The sequence below is a fragment of the Sarcophilus harrisii genome, chromosome 2, assembly GCF_902635505.1.
Source record: "Sarcophilus harrisii chromosome 2, mSarHar1.11, whole genome shotgun sequence".
Taxonomy (NCBI): Eukaryota; Metazoa; Chordata; class Mammalia; order Dasyuromorphia; family Dasyuridae; genus Sarcophilus; species Sarcophilus harrisii.
Genome location: NC_045427.1, coordinates 298,643,857 through 298,665,820, shown reverse-complemented (window position 1 = coordinate 298,665,820; position 21,964 = coordinate 298,643,857). Strand labels below are relative to the sequence as shown.

Sequence of the window (21,964 nt, the reverse complement as noted above, 5' to 3'; positions counted from 1 at the left end):
AATAGATACCTTTTCTTCAGGATAGATAAATTCAGGGCTTATTAACTTTTCTAATAATATAAACATATTTGAATAAAAATCCACTGGAATTGGCATTATTCACATTGATAACATAGAAAGAGCTATAATGTGTCTGTGTTGCAATATAAAACAATTGGACTACTGGTCCAAGTTTGCACTACTGGTCACCATACAGGTTGCTATTATCAGACATGATGAAATTAATGCTCTTCCCAGTCTCTAAATCAATCTAGATTGTACCATTCACTTTGGCTAAAGAATCTAAATAACAGATGAATGTGTATCATTGGTCACCAAAGGACAAATAATTTTTTTGCCCATAATATGTTTCCTCACCTTGCACAAGTTATAATTTACCTTTTCAGCTGTGATGCAATAAACTGCTAAATAAAAGTCCATTGGTACCATATACCATGGAATGTGCTTGATCTGACAACAAGAAACAAATGTTAGCTATATCAGTAGTGAAATGAAGGATAAGGAACAACAGCTTTGCCTCATCCAGGATGGAAAAAAAATGGAGACCATTTGCCATTATTTCCTCCAACTTATTTCTCATCCTACAGATATCATCCCCCTTTATTACCTCCTTTTCTCTTAGTGTCCAAAAAGTTACTGTTTCTTTTTGTCAAAACAACCCCTCTACATGTAGCCTTGGTCCCATCTTCTCCAGCAAATGGTGTATTATATGATCTCTTTCCCTCTATAATCTTTCCCTTTATGCAGACTGTGGACTACAAACACATTCAAGTCTCCTGAATCCCTAAAAACGTATCCTTGCTATTAATCCTATATTTCTCCTAACCTTTTCTGCTACTCTCTTATAAAACATTCTCTCCACTTAGTGCCTCTGCTTCCTCCCATGTGGTTCTCTTCTAAGCTCTCTACTATCTAATTTTTAACCTCTTTATTCATCTGAAACTCCCCTCTCCCAAGTTATAAATAATTGTCTAATGCCCCTTTCTCAATCCTTGGCCTTGGTCTTTTGTAGTATATGTCAAGTACTTGACAATAGTCCTATATAGACTTCTTGGCCAAGAACACAGAAGATCTGTGTTCAAATGTGACTTCTGATGCTTCCTACTGTTTCTAGGCAAGTAGCTTGATTTGCTTGTGAGAGAGAAGTTTGAAGGTCTTAATATTATGTCATGGACAATTTGAATATCTGTCCTGAGAGAAGACTCATGTCAGGAATTTTCTAGACTCACAAATAATAGATCTTTCATTATTAGTTGCTAATAATTAGTGTATCACTATTTTTCTGCTAGATAGAATGTAAGTAAAATGGGATTAAAGTTTCCTCTCTATTTAAATCTTTCATATTTATTGTTTCTGGATTTGGATCTTATGTTTCTCAGCCATTTTATCCCAGTTCTAAATATTTAAATGATTATAATATAACTTGCCTTATCTTCAAAACTGGGGATTTTGTCGTTTTTTTCTTTGAATTCTCCATTGTGCATTAGCACAGCAGCAAGCATATAGTTGATAATTGGCAAACACACATACACACACACACACACACACACACACGCACAATTTTAAAATTAACTTAATTGAGAATTGAATGAACCTATTTGTCCTTTAGGAAGAAATCATCATGCTTCATTATCTGGCGTATTGAGTGAGAGGTACTAGTGCCACTCTTGAAAATTATTAAAGAGATCTTTTAAGTAAGATAACTATAATTAAACAATTAAATCTTTCAGAAAAAAATCAGGGTATGAATTGCAATATATTTATTACTTAGTGCTCAATGAATTGTTAGGTTGGAGGCAAAAAAACAAACAAACAAAAAAAATAAAAAACAAGAATACCTGCAAAGCTAGGTATCAGCTTATATATCCCAATTTTTAGATTATCAATGTGATTACTATTTTTTTCTAAATAATAATTACATTGCTAATGGATGAAAAAACCAAAGGGAAACAGATTCAAGTATAGTTGACACAGTTCCCAGCCCAGAATTATAATCTGATATCTTCTTTCTACATCTCACCAGAACCATAATTAGTGATATTATATTTATACCACATTAAGACAAATGACTAATTCAATCAATGCAAGTCAAGTTGTTGGCATAGGTCATTGCCCTAATTTCCTCTTCAGTAAACTGAAATGGTTGGACTAGATAGATTGTTTGTAAGTTCTCCTGCATTCATAATATTCTATAATTCCATATTATAACAAGGGAAAGACTTTTAAGACAACTGACATCTTTTAAACTTTTCATCTAATTAAACATCTGAAAGGAAGAATAAGCCTTTTATAGTAGAGACCAGTAAAAATCATGTTTTGAGGTATATGGACATGACTTAAAAAATACCTACCTTCAAATACAAAAGAAATTCTCCACAAGGAATTATTTTAGAAGTTGACCTTTTTTCACCATAGTTGACAGCAGTAACTTAGTCAGGAGCATATGCCTTTACCTTAAGAGGTGACTTCCTGAAACAATTTGTATAAAATACATTTTTATAGACCCAAACATGTTTCATGTGAATGAAGAGAGATTGCAATTTAAAAGAACCTCCATAGAAAAACTTTTGATAAAGCCAATGAATTAAAATGAAACACTTTTTAAAACTTAAGAATTATTGATAGGTGCTAACTAATACTTTTTAGATTTTATTTTTCTCTACATAATTTTCTTAAACCTACACCAGTTTTATCAGGAATTCAAGAAACAAAAACTCAGAATTATCCTGCTTTTTTACTCTGTTATACCTTTATGCCTTTAATTCTGATAATGTTAAGTTACTTTTTTGTGTCATAGACCCTTTTAGTAAATTGGTGGAGCCTTCTCAAAGTCATGTTTTTAAATGAATAAAATATGTAGAATTAAGGAGATTATGTTGAAAATCAGTTATCAAGGTATATGTGTGTATGTGTGTATATATATGTGTGTGTGTGTGTGTGTTACAGTATATATGTGTGTGTGTACATATATTCATTTACACACATAAATGTGCATGTACATACACACATAATTTTAAATTTAATGACACCAGCTTAAACACTCCAGATTTGATGATTTCTAAGATCCCTTAAAGCTCAAATTTTCTAAGATTCTTATTCTGTGTCAACACAAAATTTTCAGATTTTGACTCAATTTCTAAGGGAAATTAGAATGGGAAAATCTGCCAGTTATCTTCCTTCCAAATTTTCCAAAGGCAAGCACAATGTAGATATGTTAAAATAATTATTCAAATAACATTTATATAGTGTTTTAAAACTAGCAAACTTTTATATAACATAACTAGCTCTGTGAGTGCTACAAATATTTTATCTTCCCCCTTTTATAGGTAGAGAAACTAAGATTTATAGAAGTTAAATTATTTACCTATAGTCATAAAACTAATAAGTATCAAAGACAGCATTTGAAACCAGCTCTCTCAATTCCAAATCCAATGTTAAAAGATGTCCTTAGCACATATATCTTTGGTAATGTTATTGTATCTCCAGATATAATGTTCCTTATAATATAGTCAAAAATTCAATACTTTCCAGCTATTTGAATGAAAAAAAAAATAGGAAATAAGAGCCCACCACTATCACACTTAGTTCAATATATAATTATATTCCCCAATGTAAATAACAACTGGCACATAGTAAGTACTTAGTAAATGCTTAGTGTGTATTAATTGGTTTGGACGTGGTGAGGGGAAAGCTTTCTAATGTCAAAGGAAGTAGCCCCCCCTTAATTTCACTTGGAGTAAATTTTGACTATTTTCTGTAATTTAATTGGAGGAAAGATGCTGGGCTCTCCTTGTCAAAAATGATTATATCCACTGATGGAATGTTCTCTTTTGAATAGATACAGATATGAAACAATGTGACTAAGAAGCATATTATTTAATTTTACCAGCAGTAGTAGACAGGTCTTCTGGAATTTTGTTCATTAACTTTATTTTCTAACTCCTTCTTCCTTAGTATTGATGACAATAGAGCAACATTGGGATTATGCTCAGGAACTTTCTACAAGGATAACATTAAGTATTAGGAAAATTATTAGCATAGTTGACTATATCAATAACCAAACTAACAAAAGTTATATGATTATTTCAATAGATGCAGAAAAAGCATTTGACAAAATCCAACATTCATTCCTATTAAAAATACTAGAGAATATAGGAATAAATGGAGTTTTCTTTAAAATGATCAATAGCATCTATTTAAAGCCATCAGCAAGCATCAGATGCAATGGGGATAAACTAGAATCATTCTCAATAAGATCAGGGATGAAACAAGATTGCTCACTATCACCATTACTATTCAATATCGTATTAGAAATGTTAGCTTTGACAATAAGAGAAGAAAAAGAGATTAAAGGAATTAGAATAGGTAAGGAGGAAATCAAATTATTACTCTTTGCAAATGATGGTATATTTAGCGAATCAACCAAAAAACTACTAGAAACAATTAACAACTTTAACAGAGTTGCAGAATACAAAATAAATCCATGTCAATAATCAACATTTTTAAATATTACCAACAAAGTCTGGCAGCAAGGGATACAAAAAGAAATTCCATTTAAAATAACTAGATAATATAAAATATTTTGGGAGTGTATCTGCCAAGGCAAAGTCAAAAACTATATGAACACAATTACAAAACACTTTCCATACAAATAAAGTCAGATCTAATATCTTGGGAAAATATCAAGTGCTCATAGGTAGGCCAAGCTAATATAATAAAAATGACAATACTACTTAAATTAATCTACTTATTTAGTGCCATACCAATCAAACTCTCAAGAAATTATTATTTCACAGAGCTAGAAAAAATAATAACAAAATTCATCTTGAAAAAACAAAAGGTCAAGAATTTCAAGGGAATTAATAAAACAATGCAAATGAAGGTAGCCTAGGTGTACCAGACCTAAAACTATGTTATAAAACAGTGGTCATCAAAATTATTTAAAGAATAAGAAATAAGAGTAGTCAATTAGTGGAATAGGTTAGGTTCATAGGACAAAAATAAATAATCAATGACTATAATGATCTGGTGTTTGACAAACCCAAAGATCCCAGCTTTTGGGATAAGAACTCACTACTTGACAAAAATTGATTGGGAAAATTGGAAATGAGGATGGCACAAACTAGGCATTGATGCACACCTAACACCTTATACCAAGATAAGATTGATATGGTTCATGACATAGACATAAAGAGTGATATTTTAAGCAAATTAGAAGAACAAAGGATAGTTTACCTCTCAGATCTGTGGAGAAGGAATGAATTTGTGGCCAAAGAAGAACTTGAGTATGTTTTAAATGCAAAATGATTAATATAAATTATCAATATAAAATGTTTTTGTACAAACAAAACCAATGGAGACAAAATTAGGAAGCAATAAACTGAAGGGAAAATTTTACATTCAAAGGTTCTGATAAAGGCCTCATTTCTAAAATATATAGAGAACTGACTCAAGTTTATAAGAATTCAAGCCATTCTTCAACTGATAAATGGTCAAAGGATATGAACAGGCAATTTTCAAATGAAGAAATTAAAAACATTTCTAGTTACATGTAAAGATATTCTAAAACATTATTAATCAGAGAAATACAAATTAACACAACTCTGAGGTACCATTACATACCTCTCAGATTGGCTAATGTGACAGGAAAAGATAATGATGAATGGTGGAGGGAGATATGGGAAAATTGGGACACTAATACATTGTTGGTGGAGTTGTGAATTGATTCAATCATTTTGGAGAGCAATTTGGAACTAAGCTCAAAGGGCTATCAAATTGTGTATACTCTTTGATCCAGCAGTGCTTCTACTCGGATTGTATCCTAAAGAGATCATAAAAGAGGGAAAAGGACTCACATATCCAAAAAAATGTTTGTGGCATTCCTTTTAATAATGGCAAGAAACTGGAAACTGAGTGGATGCCCATCAGTAGGAGAATGGCTGAACAAGTTATGTTATATGAATGTTGTGGAATATTCTTGTTCTATAAGAAATGATCAGCAGGATGATTTCATAGAAGGCTGGAGAGAGTTATATGAACTGATGCTAAGTGAAATGAGCAGAACCAGATCATTATATATGACAACAACAAGATTATACAATGATCAATTCTGATGGACGTGGCTCTGTTCAACAATAAGATGATTCAGACCAGTTCCAATGATCTTGTAATGAAGAAAGACATCTGTACCCAGAGAGAGAGAGGTGGAGGGGGGGAGAAACAGTGGGAACTGAATGTGGACCACAACATAGCATTTTCACTCTTTTTGTTATGTTGTTTGCTTGTATTTTGTTTTATTTTTCATTTTTTTCCTTTTTGGTCAGATTTTTCTTGTGCAGCATAATATTTGTAGAAATATGTACAGAGGAATTGTAAACATTTAACATATATTGGATCACTTGCTGACCAAGGGAGGCAGTAGGGGAAGGAAGGGAAAAAATTAAAACATAGGGTTTTGTAGGGATGAATGTCCAAAATTATCCATGTATATGTTTTGAAAATAAAAAGCTTTAATTAAAAAAACAAAAAAACAAAACAAAAAACTGCTAACATTAAAATGCAGCAGAGAACTATCTTTGTAATTGGTCTTTCTCCTCTCTTTTTCTCTTTCTCTTCCTACGATGAGAAAATCCTTATTAATTCATATCAACTGAATGAGTGCAAGAGTCTTTTGAAGAATAATATTGTGGTTTTTTGTTTTTGTTTTTTGTTTTTTAGCAAAATATGGCACTTGTTCTGCAGCAACTACATTCATACTGACAGGATAAATCCCTAGAATACAGCTATTACATATCCCTTCAGGATTCTAAGAATACTGCAATGAATTGAGAGTGTACTGTCTTTTTTTAATGCTATAGTTAATGAGCCCCATTTAGCACATCATCCCCCATACCAATTGGCCAGCCAGTTACTTAGTTTAAGAAATGGGTATTTACTATGGTGACATAGTTGTTTTAAAACTCTACCTCTTCCCATACCCTATACAAAAAAGTCCAAAATTGTGACACAATCTGCCACAAATTTCTATAAAACCAAAATAATAGACATAAGCATAGTGTACATAGAGCAAATAAGCTAACATATGCTTAATGCTAGAGGTTCTTGAGTCCTCTTTGTGGGATTCTTATGAAGTTCCTACTAAATGATGTAGTTTTTCCTCTGAGATCCTTGTACAACATTGAATATGCTTTTTTTCCCTTTTTTATTATAGCTTTTTATTTACAAGATATATGCATGGGTAATTTTTTAGCATTGACAATTGCAAAACCTTTTGTTCCAACTTTTCCCCTCCTCCTCACCCCTTCCCCCAGATGTCAGATTGACCAATACATGTTAAATATGTTAAAGTATAAGTTAAATACAATGTATATATACATGTCCATACAGTTATTTTGCTGTACAAAAAGAATCGGAGTTTGATATAGTGTACTATTAGCCTGTGAAGGAATTCAAAAATGCAGACAACAAAAATAGAGGGATTGGAAATTCTATGTAGTGCTTCATAGTCATCTCCCAGAGTTCTTTCACTGGGTGTAGCTGGTTCAATCCATTACTGCTCTATTGGAACTGATTTGGTTCATCACATCCATCAGAATTGATCATCATATAGTATTGTTGTTGAAGTATATAATGATCTCCTGGTTCTGCTCATTTCACTCAGCATCAGTTCATGTAAGTCTCTCCAGGCCTTTCTGAAATCATCCTGCTGGTCATTTCTTACAGAACAATAATATTCCATAATATTCATATACCACAATTTATTCAGCCATTCTTCAACTGATGAGCATCCACTCAGTTTCCAATTTCTGGCCACTACAAAGAGGGCTGCCACAAACATTTTGGCACATATAGGTCCCTTTCCCTTTTTTAAGATTTCTTTGGGATATAAGCCCAGTAGAAACACTGTTGGATCAAAGTATATAGATAGTTTGATAACTTTTTGAGCATAGTTCCAAATCATTCTCCAGAATGGCTGGATGTTGAATATGCTTTTTTCTCACTGAAGACAATCTATCCTTAACTATTAATATGGACTACCTCTAGCATTGCTGTTCTAAGGAAGAATAGTGATGAAAAGACAAAATTCTAGATTTTTCCAAAACACACACTAACCTATCTTTGGATCAGAAAGAGGCATAAGGAAAGTCAAATTACTTTCCTCTCAGGGATTGTCTGGTGGGTTCTATCATTAAGCACCCAGATATTTAAGCTTTTGATTCCAAGCCAACATCCCAGTTTGATACAAACTCTATAGAAGAGATCATTTCTCAATCCATGTGAGCAGATTTCCTGTCACACCTAGCTGTGACATTCTAGTCTTAAATTAATAGAGATGTCTAGACATTGTGCCCACTATTTACTCTTCTTACTGGTTGATTCATTTTGTCGTATTATCACCTGAAAAAAAGGGTTAAATTTTTACTGTGTTCTCACATAAATGGCATCTAAAAGATATTCAGCCATTTTAAGTGGAATGGAATGGTATTGTTTCAAACAAACCTCCACCTAAATATTAGGATGTTTGTTAGTCTTTTTATTACACAAAAATCATTATTGATAGACTTTCATGTTGTTGAACTAATGATTCCCACAATTGTCTGTGTTCTTCAATGTGGAACACCCTCTCACTCTGAATTTCCTTCATCTCATAGGTAGCCATAGGAATTAGGGTTAAATATGGCAAGAACAAATGAGAAGATACAGTGATTAAGTGTTGTTATAATAAAAAGAAAGGTATGTGAAAGGTGTCAGTTCTACTCTTTGCCCAGACTGCCTACTGATTGCATTTATACTTTTCTGTGATAGCTTTATTGAGGCCAGAGCTCTTTAGATATTTTTAGTTGTCTTCTAATGTATATCTTATCTTGTATTCCATTTCCTAATCTATAAGTGGAATCCTTAACTCCAGAACTCTTGCATTTTTATTGACCAGGCAGTCTTATGGGAAGTTTTAGTAAAGTTTCTTGTTCTGGAAACAATATTATACCCTTTGGCTTGATCAAAGTAAAATTTATTGTATATATCTTTTAGAATGTCCTGGTCCTGATCAATCCTTTGTCTGGAAAACACCCAGGATTCTAAGAGAGCAGTAGATTTGTGGCTATTTCTTGAATGTTTATTGTTTATCATTATTTTGTTTTTTTTTGTTAAGAACTCTATGTTCACTTCTTGATTTTATGCTGAAAGTAAAACCACTATATTCAAAGTTGTGTGTGTGTGTGTGTGTGTGTGTATGTGTGTGTATGCCTCTTTGAGGAACCACCTCTATTATTCTGAGTTCACATCATTAAAACTCATTGAAATGCATCAAGTTCAAAATGCATTAGCCAGTGAGGTAGGCACTAGGAATTAAGTTTTGACTGGTAGATGCACACATCCACATATGCTTAAAGACATCAAATGGTACTGTGTAGAAAAAGAGCAAAGAAATAGATGGGCTCAGAATCTCTCTGATAACCACAGAAAACAGGGAACTCCCTAGCTGTTAATTCCAAACGATATTGTCTACACTCAGGCCACCATCCTCATATGACTCAGGCCTCTACCACTAAAATGTTAAACTCTGCCCTATGAAACATCCTATGCTCTGAATTTTTGCCTTATCTGGCTTATAAACTAGTCTTCTACATCATCTCCCACCCACCATTTCTAACCAAGATGTTCCTGTCTTCCTTTTATATGTTGTCTTTCCCATTTGAAGTTAAGCTCTTTAATGGATTATCTTGTTTGTATTTGTTATCATCTTTTACATTATGGGCAATTCTGAACTAAAAGTAATAATATGAACCAAATTATACAATCCATTCAGCAATATTATTTGTATGAATACAGTAACATTAAAGCAATTATTTCTCAGACATAGTATAAGCAGCCATTTCAACAAACTTATTAGTTCCAGAAGCCCAATAATCATTTAACTTAGTCCTACCTTAGTGCCTATCAAAGACACCACTCAATCTAATCTTTATAAGCACAGACCTCCAGGAATAGGAACTCATAATGACTCAAATGGAATGACATTGTTAGATATTCCAGAGCTAAAGCCTGAGCTAGACAGCATACTCTATAGTGTACTGGGTCTGGAGTTAAGAAGTCCTGGGTTCAAATACAGAGCCAGATACTAAATTAGATATATTACCTTGGACAAGTCACTTGATTTCTGTCTGCATCAGTATCTTAAGAGAATTAGATGTAATGTTTGTAAAGACTTTGCAAACCTTAAATCCACAAATGCAAAACCTATTCCAGTTTCCACTCAGAAAAGGCAGATTTAAATGTCATTTGATAAGTAAAACCCACCAAAATACCCAGGTATGGAATATGGATTCCTGTCATGACTGCATATTTTAAAATCAACTGGAGTCAGGAATTCAGGTTAGGGGAAAATCGTCAATCTTTATTCTCAGTGAAGAAAGATCAGAGGTGGAAGAGAATCGGCAATAGCAATGTGTGCAGCTGAGTCAAGAAGCTAGCTAGACCAGAAGCCACAAGACGACCAGCCACCAGAACCGAACCCAGCCAGCAATCTCCCCCAGCCTCTCTTCCTGCTCCTGTGCCTCCACCCACCAAAATCGTCATTTCCTATACAACACATCAGGACTTGCACAGAGAGTGGGTAGGGGCCCTTCTTTATCCAAGCATGTATATTAATAGAGTCCAATTACTATTTAGCCTCATGTGCTTGGGACCTCAGTGCATCAACTCAAGCCTCAGCCCATTAGAGATTCCCTCAAACCAGGAGAATTCAATAAGCTTCTGAGCATTTTTCTGTGTAGATTGACAATGTGTCAATACAGACTATAAAAAATCATCTGGAATTCCCAATCCCTATATTTATGCACACCTGCATTTTTGATTTCCTTCACAAGCTAATTGTACAATATTTCAGAGTCTGATTCTTTTTCTACAGCAAAATAACGTTTTGGTCGGGTATACTTATTGTGTATCTAATTTATATTTTAATATATTTAACATCTACTGGTCATCCTGCCATCTAGGGGAGGGGGTGGGGGGGGGTAAGAGGTGAAAAATTGGAACAAGAGGTTTGGCAATTGTTAATGCTGTAAAATTACCCATGTATATATCATGTAAATAAAAGGCTATTAAATAAAATAAAAAAAAATCATCTGAATTTTCCACCACTGAATATCTCTAAGACTCAGTAAATGCTTAAGTTTCCTTTTAATAAGTTTCTCATCCCTTATCTCTCATTAACTATTATCTGATTTAGAGCCTCTGCCACTGTGGCCTTAATCTAAGCCAAGCAGCATTGCATAATAAATATAATGGTGGACAGGGGTAGACTCATCCTCTTAAGTTAAAATCTGGCTTTAAACATCTACTAGCTACATGTCCCTGGGCAAGTCATTCAACACTGTTTGCTTCAGTTTCACCATTTATAAAATGAGCTGAAAAAGAAAATGCCAAACCACTTCAGTGACTTCGTTAAGAAAACCTCAAAGGAGGTCATAAAAAAATGGACTCAGCTGAAAAATGACTGAACAACAATAATACTAGACTTCACTATGTCTAGTACATGGGGCCTCTTTTGGATCTTTGTCCACCAAAATGTAGCAATATGAATGAAAGCTCAAATAGCTGTGAGGAAAGGGTAAAAATATATTCCATTCTTTTCCAAACAAAAAGAGAATTGTGCCAACTGGTCTCAGTCACAGGGATAGAGAAGAAAATTTGATGGAGACTGGCCACTAACCTAGGTTCTAGTCTGTCTGATCCACTATGATGACAAAAGGAGAAATAACCACAGTAGTCATGATAATGACCTTATCTAACTCCCCATAATCTCCTGTCAAGTATCAGATACTATATGCCTTCCTTTGGCCACAAAGTGTTATTATAAGGGGACTTTTTATGATGTAATTCTCCATCCTGGATAATAAATCTCCATTATTAGGCAGGAAATAAATTTCCTTCCCCTATCCCCAAACCAACATTATTTAATATTAATTACATTTAGTAGTAATAATATCAAGTAAGTTAGATTTCTTAAAGGGCATCCATTCAACCCTACCCACAAAAACAAATAGAAGTTAAAAAAAATGCTGATGTAGGTAATGACCGTGAAGAATTCATAATATATATGCCTACAACACATCCGCACTGATCAGCTATTACAACTGGGTTCTAAAGAGAAGGTCTTTCTCCAACCTCTACCAGAACAAGAGTACACCTTCCTTCAGTGATTTTGTCCCTCATAATTCCTAATAGAAAATAAGACCACCCTATCAACTAATTGAATTACCTAGTATAATAGGCAATAAATGTTTAGCACCCCTCTTCCTTTCTAAACCACAGTAACTCAATAGTATGGAGAATTGGTTGTAAAGAGAATCCATATTTATGGAACCAAGTATGCAGACATCCCCACTTGATCTACCTAAAAAAAAAAGGATAAAGAGAATTTCTTAACTATAGCAACCTCCAACTAATTCAACTGATTTTGCAACCTTTCCTAGTCATAGAATTATCTGACAAATTTTCTGACTGCTGATCAGACCACAGTTTCATTAACCATTGTTCTAAAGTTTCATCTATTTATTTAAATTTCTCTTTCAAGTGTCCCAAGGTCCTTAATTTAAAAAATTAAATGATTACCTACATCTGCCTCTAATCACTAAAAAAAGGCAAAAAAAAAAAAAAAAAAAAAAACTTGCCTTGATATCATAGCATTTCCATACACATCAATGAAAATCAAATAATGCTTCTGACATTTCCACTTTCCTCTGATACATATTGTATCAATTCCAATAGATTAACTAAAATCTTCAGTCTTTTCCAAAAATAAAGTTCTTTCTCTTGGGCCAAACAGTACAAATCTAATCTCTACTCTATATAACAACCACTCACATAAGCTCTTTTTTCAAGACCATACATGGTCTCTTTTCTAGGCTAAATACCTGCATTTCCTTCAACTGCTTCTCATTGACACGGACCCTAGGCTGTTATTTTATGTGATAAAGTTGTACACAAAAAATCATAGGATCCTATGAAATCATTGATCCACCTTCAGGGAAACAGTGTTTTGAATTGATTCTCTGCTAGTAGTTTGGTGGTCATGAATCAACTGAGTAACCCTTCTTCCACTGTATCCCACCACTACCACTACCCCATGAAAAATAACATGCATATGTGAGATGGTTACTTGAAGTTAAGGGAACCTGGAAATTTGTAGTCATAAAAGCAGAACAGAGCTAACTGACTCTTACAAATATTAATGTCATAACCCTAACTTCATTAAATTTCTACTCTAATCAACCCTGTACTCTGGCTCAAGTTCAGTAAATATTAACCAAGGTATTGAATGAATTAAATTGTTCTAAGTATCTCTTCAGAATACATATGGTCTTAAGAATGGCATTGGTTAGTGTATAAAGTTCTATTATTCAGTCCCTTCTCCTTGAGTGACATTGCTTGATCCTTACACAATATGGTCTTTGAGTCTTCCAGCTTAGATTTTGTTTTCCCCTTCAGGATTTCATTATATCCCTTGAGTTCGCTGGGATTGCCATTAGAAGTTCATTTGAGTCTAAATACTGTTGATTTCTTCTTCCCATTTCCCTCATCATTCATAAACTTGCTAAATATTTTTGGTGTGACATCAAAATAGCTCCATTTTCTGAATGTTCTGTTATTCTCATTATCTGTACATCATTTCTTCACCTTCCTGCCCCACCCCCAAGTCTGTTTTTCTACTTCAGCCTTCTTTATCCTGTGACTCCCAACTTTCCTCTCATAGCAGCTGCCACCATGGTAGAATTGGCCCTAAGAATAAAGAAACAGTGGCTCAGATGAATCTTTTGACAACCAACAAGACGAGGTCCCTTTCAGTGGAGATTCTGGTTTCTTCACAGAAGTACTTAGGGCTCTTTTAGTCCCTTCTTAGATACTGGCTGCCATTCTCATGCCTTCAACTCCCCAGTTTATGGCTTCAAAGCATTAATGACCACCTCTCTGGCAGTTAAAATATCGATATTATTACTTATATTACATTTTGAATTCTACCAGAGTCACTGACCATGCTGCTCAAGAACCAGCCTACCCTATTCATTCCTACCTCAGACAAGAGACCAATGAACCTTCCTTCTAATGAGTAGTCAATTTTAAATTCAGTCCAAGAGACAAGATGAGTAGCAGGCTAACTATTTATTTGCTCCTTGGTAAAATATTTCCTTTGAGCTTCCTCAAAGAATAGAGGTAATCATCATCCCTAGAAACATTTTTTTGAACCACCATCTTTACTCAGAACGTTGTTACCTGGTTTTTTCCTCTAAGACATTGAAAGGAAATAGTAACAGGAAATGAAACAAACGTGTGAGATAAAAAGAAATGAAAAATATAATGAGCAGATTTATACATTATATTCATCAACTGCAGAACTAGAACTAGAACTCTGGTCTTTTTATCAATCCAGAACTTTTCCCATTCTGCTCTTCCACAACTATTTTCTCCTTATTGAAAGTACTTAACCAATGAGTGCTTATTTCTCTTGTTAAAACTAATACATTATCTCCTCGAAAATAGAAAACTCTATATAAAGAACTTTTCCTCTTCCACAGAAATAGGGTTAATTCCCACCTTTGACACTGAGCACCTTTGTAACTTTTGACAAATCGACTTAATCTAGATGGCCTCTGAGCTTCCTTCCACCTCCAGACCTGCAGTCTTATGCTGCCATGAGGACATTCCTGAACACTTTTGTCTCCTCTACTGAATGTCAAACTTCAATCTGCAATGTTATAATTGTCCACCAAAAACTACATTACACAAAACAAAGCTGAATTTCACAAAGAAGGCAGAACACACTATCCATGAACTTTGAGGAACTATCCTCAAAGCTATCATCTGCCACCCTTATACTATATTTCTCTCTGTTATTTTGCAACAAGCTGAATTTTGGGTGGCCATCAAAAACATGATAAATTTTTTTTTGTTCTACCTAAACACTCAATCACCCATCTGACTCTTGGCAAAGATACTGGAGTGATTTGCCATTTTCTTCAACTTATTTTTCACATGAGGAAACTGAGGCAAACAGGACTAAGTAACCTGTCCAGGGTCACACAGCTAATAAGTGTCAGATCATATTTGAACTTAGATCTTCTTGATTGCAGGACCAGCACTCTACCATTGGGTCATTTAGCTGCACTTTATAAGATAATGCACTCTATAATTTCTACATTGTGTAGCATGTATTTATCAGACTATCTGTCCACTAGTCAGATGTGTTGGAGAACCCAGGCACACCCAGAGTTAATTAAGCATGAAGGCCAACCAAAACACATGGTTATGACTTATGTGTTGCCTAACACCCCCATGGGAATAACAGTTTGCTTTCTAGTTTTGGTTAAAGCAAAATCCATTTATGTTAGTTGAATGGAGCTTGAGGCAAAGTCAGCCTCATTTCAGATGTAACCCTAATTCCTTCCAATTGCCAGCAGGGCCCCGGGCCATTTGGCAGCTCAGATACATGACTAAGGGGCCAGTTTATTGAAGGACTACTAGCTACAGAGATGGGGAATTCTAACTTCTTTATAAATCTAATAATCAAAGCAAAAACTGCAAAAGGTACAATTTCGCATTGCTCAGGAAGGCAAGCCTTTGCCTAGAAAGCTGGTACAAACACCCATAGATCAGAAATGGTGACTGCAATGAAGAGTTCATTGTTTGCTGTGAACCTTTCTTAGGATAGAGTGTATAAGTATAGACAAAGGATCTGTGATTCTCAGAAAGAGAAACCTCAGTAAATGAAGAGCAAGTAGGTGGTCTTGGCCACGAGTTTCTTGAGCTGATTTAAAATACATCTTCACCTTTTAAATTGTTTGCCTTTCTCCAAAACTCAGTTCAATTACCACCTCCTCTTTGAAGTCTTCTCTGATTGTCCCCCTCCTCCTCAATTAAAAGTTTTCTGTGTCTCCCTGACCCTCAGAGTAGTTGTTCAGACTTCTTACCATTCATTTTCTAATTTGTTTATATGTCTTATGATTAAAAGACCTCCTGAGTTTGAATCCTGCCTCAGACACTTACTGGCCATATGATTCTGGGCACATCATTTAATCTCTATTTGCCTCAGTTTCCTCATTTATAAAATGGGGATAATAACAGTACTCAGAAAGCTAAATGAGGATTAAATGGTATAATGTATGCAAGATTTGCCTACATATTTTAAAATACTATATAAAAGTTATTATAGCATTCTTATTATCCTTGAGTGCAGGAAAGATTATGTCATAGGAGCTCTAGAATCAACATTAATCATGTATTTATTAAATATCTACTATGTTCCAGGCACTATGTGTTTGTCTTAGTCTCACTGTTCTGAGGTTCCCTCTCTTCTTGATAATGGACAAGACAAGACTCCCATGGCTTCAGTACTTTTTAAAAGAGCAGAGCTGGAGGATAGCAGCACCAGCACAAAGGAGAAGGAAAAGGGGATAATAAAAACACTCAGTTTTAATCTCACACAGAAAGGGAACACTAAGCAATAAAAAATAAAAATCATAGAATGATTACAATCAGGTGAGGGGCTGGTAAGCAAACCTCACTGGGACATTTGTAACAGGGATGTTCATGAGCTATTTTACACTTCACCACCACTGAGTAAAGCCTGATCAGTGCCAAGTAGGCTCTTTTCTTCTCATTGGTTTCTCTCCCTGTGGGTGATTCCTCCCCTCTCAGGTGTTTTGCTGATACCTTTGCCCTTGTCTCTGTTCTCATGGTTGCCTCTCTTTTAGCAGCTACCTCCTGCCCACACCCTCCTTTGGGGGAAGAGGAGATGCTGTGAAAAAGGAAAAAACCAGCTACCTTTTTAGATCTCACAAGGTCCTGTATCAAAGGGGAAAAGATGACAAAAGATGATGCCCTTATCCTAAATACAGGCTTGCCTAGGCAGAATATGTTCATAAGCCAGTTTGGTATTGGGACATATTCCCCATTTCTAGGTATCATCTTGAACTCAGAGGCTCATCCTTACATGTCTTGACCAGCAGAAAAACAGCAAGGAAGGACCCAAGTGGTTCTTTAATATAAACTTGGAGTTTGTGTTCAACAACCATTGGGGAAAATCCCAGTGTCAGCATCCTGTTCATTTATTGGATAGTAGAACCAAACGAGGTACTTTGGCATCATTAAGCATTTAACAAAATCAAGTTTACTTAATACTAAGATAGCAAGGATATAAAACAAGAACAAGTTAGGCTAGTAGGCCCCGCCTCTTCTGTACATGAAAACTTATTTGATCAGCAGAACTGGGTAGTGTGACTCATGTGATATTGAGACATCCACCAAGTCAGGATAGTAGGAATTTCATGACCTGAAGTGACCAGGAAGCCAAGTCAGCCCAGCCAGAAACTAGTGGGAAGTTGTTCACTTGACAATTAAGATGTCACCCTCTGATGTCATTGGTCCTCTTCCAAACAAAGGAACAACTTGAACCTTCCCTTTTATCCAATGTGAATTATCTAATATGAAGAAAGTGAGGATTGGAGAGGCTCAGTGACTCACCCATGGTGATATTGCTTATATTAGAGAAGGATTTGAATGGAAGTCTCTACTGACTCTTGTAAAAGTGATGATTCTACTGCATAAATTTCTATTTATTGAGAAACTACTATGTGAAAATATAATAAAATATAATAATATTTTGTCATTGGTAATTTCCATTGCTAGTTTGTACTATGACCCAAATTTTCTGATAATCCAGACCTAGCAGGTCACTACGTGGATAATCTAAGTATTCCCTTTTTAAATAGTGGAGGTATAGGGATAAAACAACTCCATTATCCCTCAAGAAGATACCCTACTTTCTTTTTGGGGGTGACTTTTCTTAGAAAGCCTGAAGGGTACAGGAAGCTCTTCTTCCATGCCCTGTGATGTCTTGATGTCTTGGCCTAGATTGATCTCACAGAGTCTAAATGAAAAGTATTTACTCTTCCCCATATTATGTTCTGGAGATAAAAATACAAAAAACAAAAAGAGTTCTTACCCTTAAGTTGTAATACTCCAAAAGACACACACACACAACACACACACACACACACACACACACAGAGAGAGAGAGAGAGAGACAGACAGACAGAGACAGAGACAGAGACAGAGAGACAGAGAGAGACAAGAGACATAGATACACACAGGAAGAAAGAAAGACAGAGACAGAAAGAACAGACAAAAGGAAAGAAAAAAGCAGAAAGAGACAGACAGACAGCTGTCTATAAAGGTGAGTGGTAGCAATGAAATGTTTTGCTTTGGAAAGTCTCAGATATTGTGATTAGAATGGGGCAATCAATTAAAATGTTCTCTTTTGAAGCAATGATAATGTTAATTTAGTTGCAGTTTCTAGTGAATGAGAATAATTGGATGATGTTTTCTCAATTTGAGACTAAGTCACATGATCCCTATTCCCAGAGTGGAAAGATGAAGTCTTGAACCCTGGGTTGCAGGGAGTCATGTGATCTCTAAAGGTCAGACCCACAGGAAATGACATGACTTGGGGAAGCAGACAACATTGGTGACCATTGGTCAAGGATGGTTACATCCTTTTAGTCTATGCAATGTAAAGGCTTGTGTCTTTTGCTTTTTAAATCCCCAACAAGCCAGAAGCTGTTCAGGTTGCATGAATATATGGCGGGAGCTGGAATGGCTCCAGGTGTGTGTCTGGGCCTCTTTGTACCTGAAGATGTCCCTGAATAGTTAATTTGGGAAAGGGGGTCTAGCACCCAGCCCACACACTAGGACAAGAGATAAAAAGGGATGGAAATGAGAATCACTGTAAGAGAAGGGTAGCAAGTGATTGTTTAGAAGAAAAAGTCCCTAGTTAAAAAATCAAGAGTTTAGTGACTTAACTCCTCCAGGACATAATCCATGAACACCAGATTTGCAGTGTGAGGCAAAAACAACATCAGTTAAAAAAAAAAATAGGGTAAAGGAGCATTGTCCCAGGATAGAAAATTGAAACTAAGGAAAATGGTTGTTGCTTTTCCTGGAGTTTCTCCCTTCTCTGTCTAACTTCTAATATCTTGACTGTTCTCATCTATCTTTTCAAGATAATGGAATCTCAGAATTGGAAGAGACCTTGTTGATCAAATACTCTGAGGGTCACCAAAGTACTACAGACACTATAGGCAACCTAAAAATGTTTTTTACATTTTTAAATAAAGTATATTTAAGAATGGTTTTTATATTAAGATATATTTAAATGTAAAAAATGTAAAATCCATTTTTAAATAAAGTATATTTAAAAATCTAAAAACTATTCTTTGCTCAAAGATTTAAAAAACAGACTATGGGCAGAATCTGGCTCTTAGCAGTAGTTTGCTAACCCCTGATCTAGTCAAATAGTTATTTAAATTAGAATCCATTCTGCAATATCTCCTCTTGAAGACTTATATTGAGGAAAAACCCATTAACCTCTGAAAACAGCCCACGGCACTTTTGGCTACCTCTAATTGTTGGAATTTTTCCCCTTATATTACATTTAAATATACTTCTCAATTTTTGTCCATTATGCCGTTCTATCCTTTATCAAGGTGTTATATCCTCTATCCTATATCCTATATCAAGCAGAAAAATCTGTTCTATATGACAATCCTTCAAATATTTGAAGACAGCTGTTGTAGTCCCATTACATTTTATCTTAAGACAAAACATTTCTATCTAGTTCATTCAACTGATTTTATGTCATTATTTCAAGCCTTTTGACCATCCTCTTTTGTTCAAAGCTCTTTTTCTTTGTATAGCCCAGACCTATAGCTATTAGCTGTTTCCCACACTTTTTGTCCTACTACTTGTCTTTATCAAACACGTAGCTCTCTCCTAGCACCCACCATTAGGGAAGAACCAACTACAATTTTCCTACTGAATTTTCTAATAGCAACAGAGCAATTGTATAACTTCTTCATAGATTAGTTCTCTATTCCTTTTCTCAGAATCCCTTGGAGCTTCTTAGGGAAAGAAACTTATTTGACAGTATTCTTTTTCCAAGATCCCTTTTCCTGTTCAATGTATTAGACCACAGATTGACTATTACTCCCTTAATTCACACTAAGTCCTTATTCTTCAACTATGTCCTTCCTGGGTATAGTATCAGAGAATCTTTCTCTCTCTTCTAGCAGAGTCTAATTTCAAATCCATGACTCTTTTCCTTCTTTCCAGTTTGATTTCATAAATACTATAGAATCCAGCAAAACTGGATTTCAACTGATTTTATGTCATTATTTCAAGCCTTTTGACCATCCTCTTTTGTTCAAAGCTCTTTTTCTTTGTATAGCCCAGACCTATAGCTATTACCTTTCTCTCAGTTTATCCATTATTTGAATTTTCTCAAATCTTTATGTCTGGAAAGCCCTCCTCCCAACTCAATATTTAATGGGACCAAGTGAAGACTTCTCAGACTGTAGGACCCTAGGTCTAAATTTTAGGAAGTCACCATAATTCCTATTCTCAGAAGGCTATAGGCAGAAAAGATCAAACCCTAGGTATAAACTTTAGGAAGTGATATGACCCACAGGAAGTAGACAACATTGCTGACCGTTGGTCAATAGTTACTTCCTTTTCAGTCCATCCAATGAACTTAAAAATCAATATGAAGGAAGTGGGGGGGGGGCGGTTGAAACCAAGTTTTTTTGCTATTTAATTCATTCCTTCTTTTCAGCCTGGGTCATACAACATGCTGGGCTGCTCAGTTGGTATGCTTGGACCTCTCTTTGCAAGGACCAAATAACTACATTCTATTTGTATCTGAAGATTCCTTTGAGTAATCACTTTGGATAAGGGGATCTAGCACCCCATCCCACACAGTTTCCCTGATACCAGATGCAGCAAAAATGTTATACTCACCAGGAAAGCTTCACTGATCCCACAAATATAAATGACCTTTCTTTCCTTTGACCTCAACTGGTATTTATTTACATCATTTTTTATATCCTTATCATATTCTGAATTGCCTCATGAGGGTAGAGAATATTGTATCAAAAATAATAAAATGAAAATTTTAGGAACAATGTATAACTTTACATTTCTTTTTTGGTTTTGTTTTAATTTTTAGTCTACTTCATAAATATAAGACATAAAAATACTAGAGTCTTGACTTAGAACCACAGTTAGAATAGCCAATTTTGTGGGTACCAAAATTAGAGTTTCACAGTTACAGGATGAATTTGTTTTCTCATAATTCTGTCATGTGAAAACTGTTCTTAAAAACAGCCCCACCTTTCCTTAGCTGTGCTTCTCATCTTATGTAGCTATGCTGGCACTTGGGCTTACACAAGACTTTCTAATTTGGTTACATGATCAAAAGTAGAAATGCAAAAAATTTTTGAAGTATGTTCAGTGTAATATGGATTTATCTCAAGTAGAAATGATTCGTGAACCATTAGAGAAAACATATATTTAAATATCAAATTGAATATTATAAATTCTAAATGCTATAGAATTTTAAAGAACTATATTACCTAAGAGAAATATATTGGGATCTTAGCCTATTTTATTTTTTACTTATTAAATACATTTTATAAAGACTAATTAAGTTTTGCTGCCAAGCAGTAAGAGCTATACTAGTTGGGACTCATGAATAACTATGATGCCAGAGAAACTGAGGCAAAACAGAGATTAGAGGTTTTTAATATTTTAATAGTGGAGAAGTTGGGCTTGCCATACTAGTCAGTTTGTATGGGACTCTTGTCTCAAAGCGTCCAGGAAGGAGCAAGTAATTCCAGAGACTTTTATAGGGCTCCAAGGATCAGGTAAACAAAGAGGAGGGGGGAGAAAGACAGCTAATGAGTGGAAATTCCAAGAAGGACCATAACTTTTTAATTCTGACAGGTTAGGGGTGAAGAAGAAGATCAAGCAGGAGACAGGAAGTCTGAGGCACAAGATAAGCAAGAGTTTGAGATATGCCATTTGGAGTTTTATGACTCTTTGGAATGCCAGAGTAGCCAGAGGTCCACAACCC

General features: G+C 35.0%; 1 long non-coding RNA gene across 1 annotated transcript in view; it reads right to left on the bottom strand.

The window, feature by feature from the left end:
• LOC116421574 overlaps window positions 1–21,964 on the bottom strand; it is a 71,695-nt gene that overhangs the window by 16,588 nt on the left and 33,143 nt on the right. Inside the window, exons 2-3 of the long non-coding RNA XR_004231990.1 lie at window positions 3,887–3,999; window positions 2,352–2,469 (exon numbers count right to left, since the gene is read on the bottom strand). This is a non-coding gene — a long non-coding RNA (uncharacterized LOC116421574). The remainder of the gene's footprint in view (window positions 1–2,351; window positions 2,470–3,886; window positions 4,000–21,964) is intronic.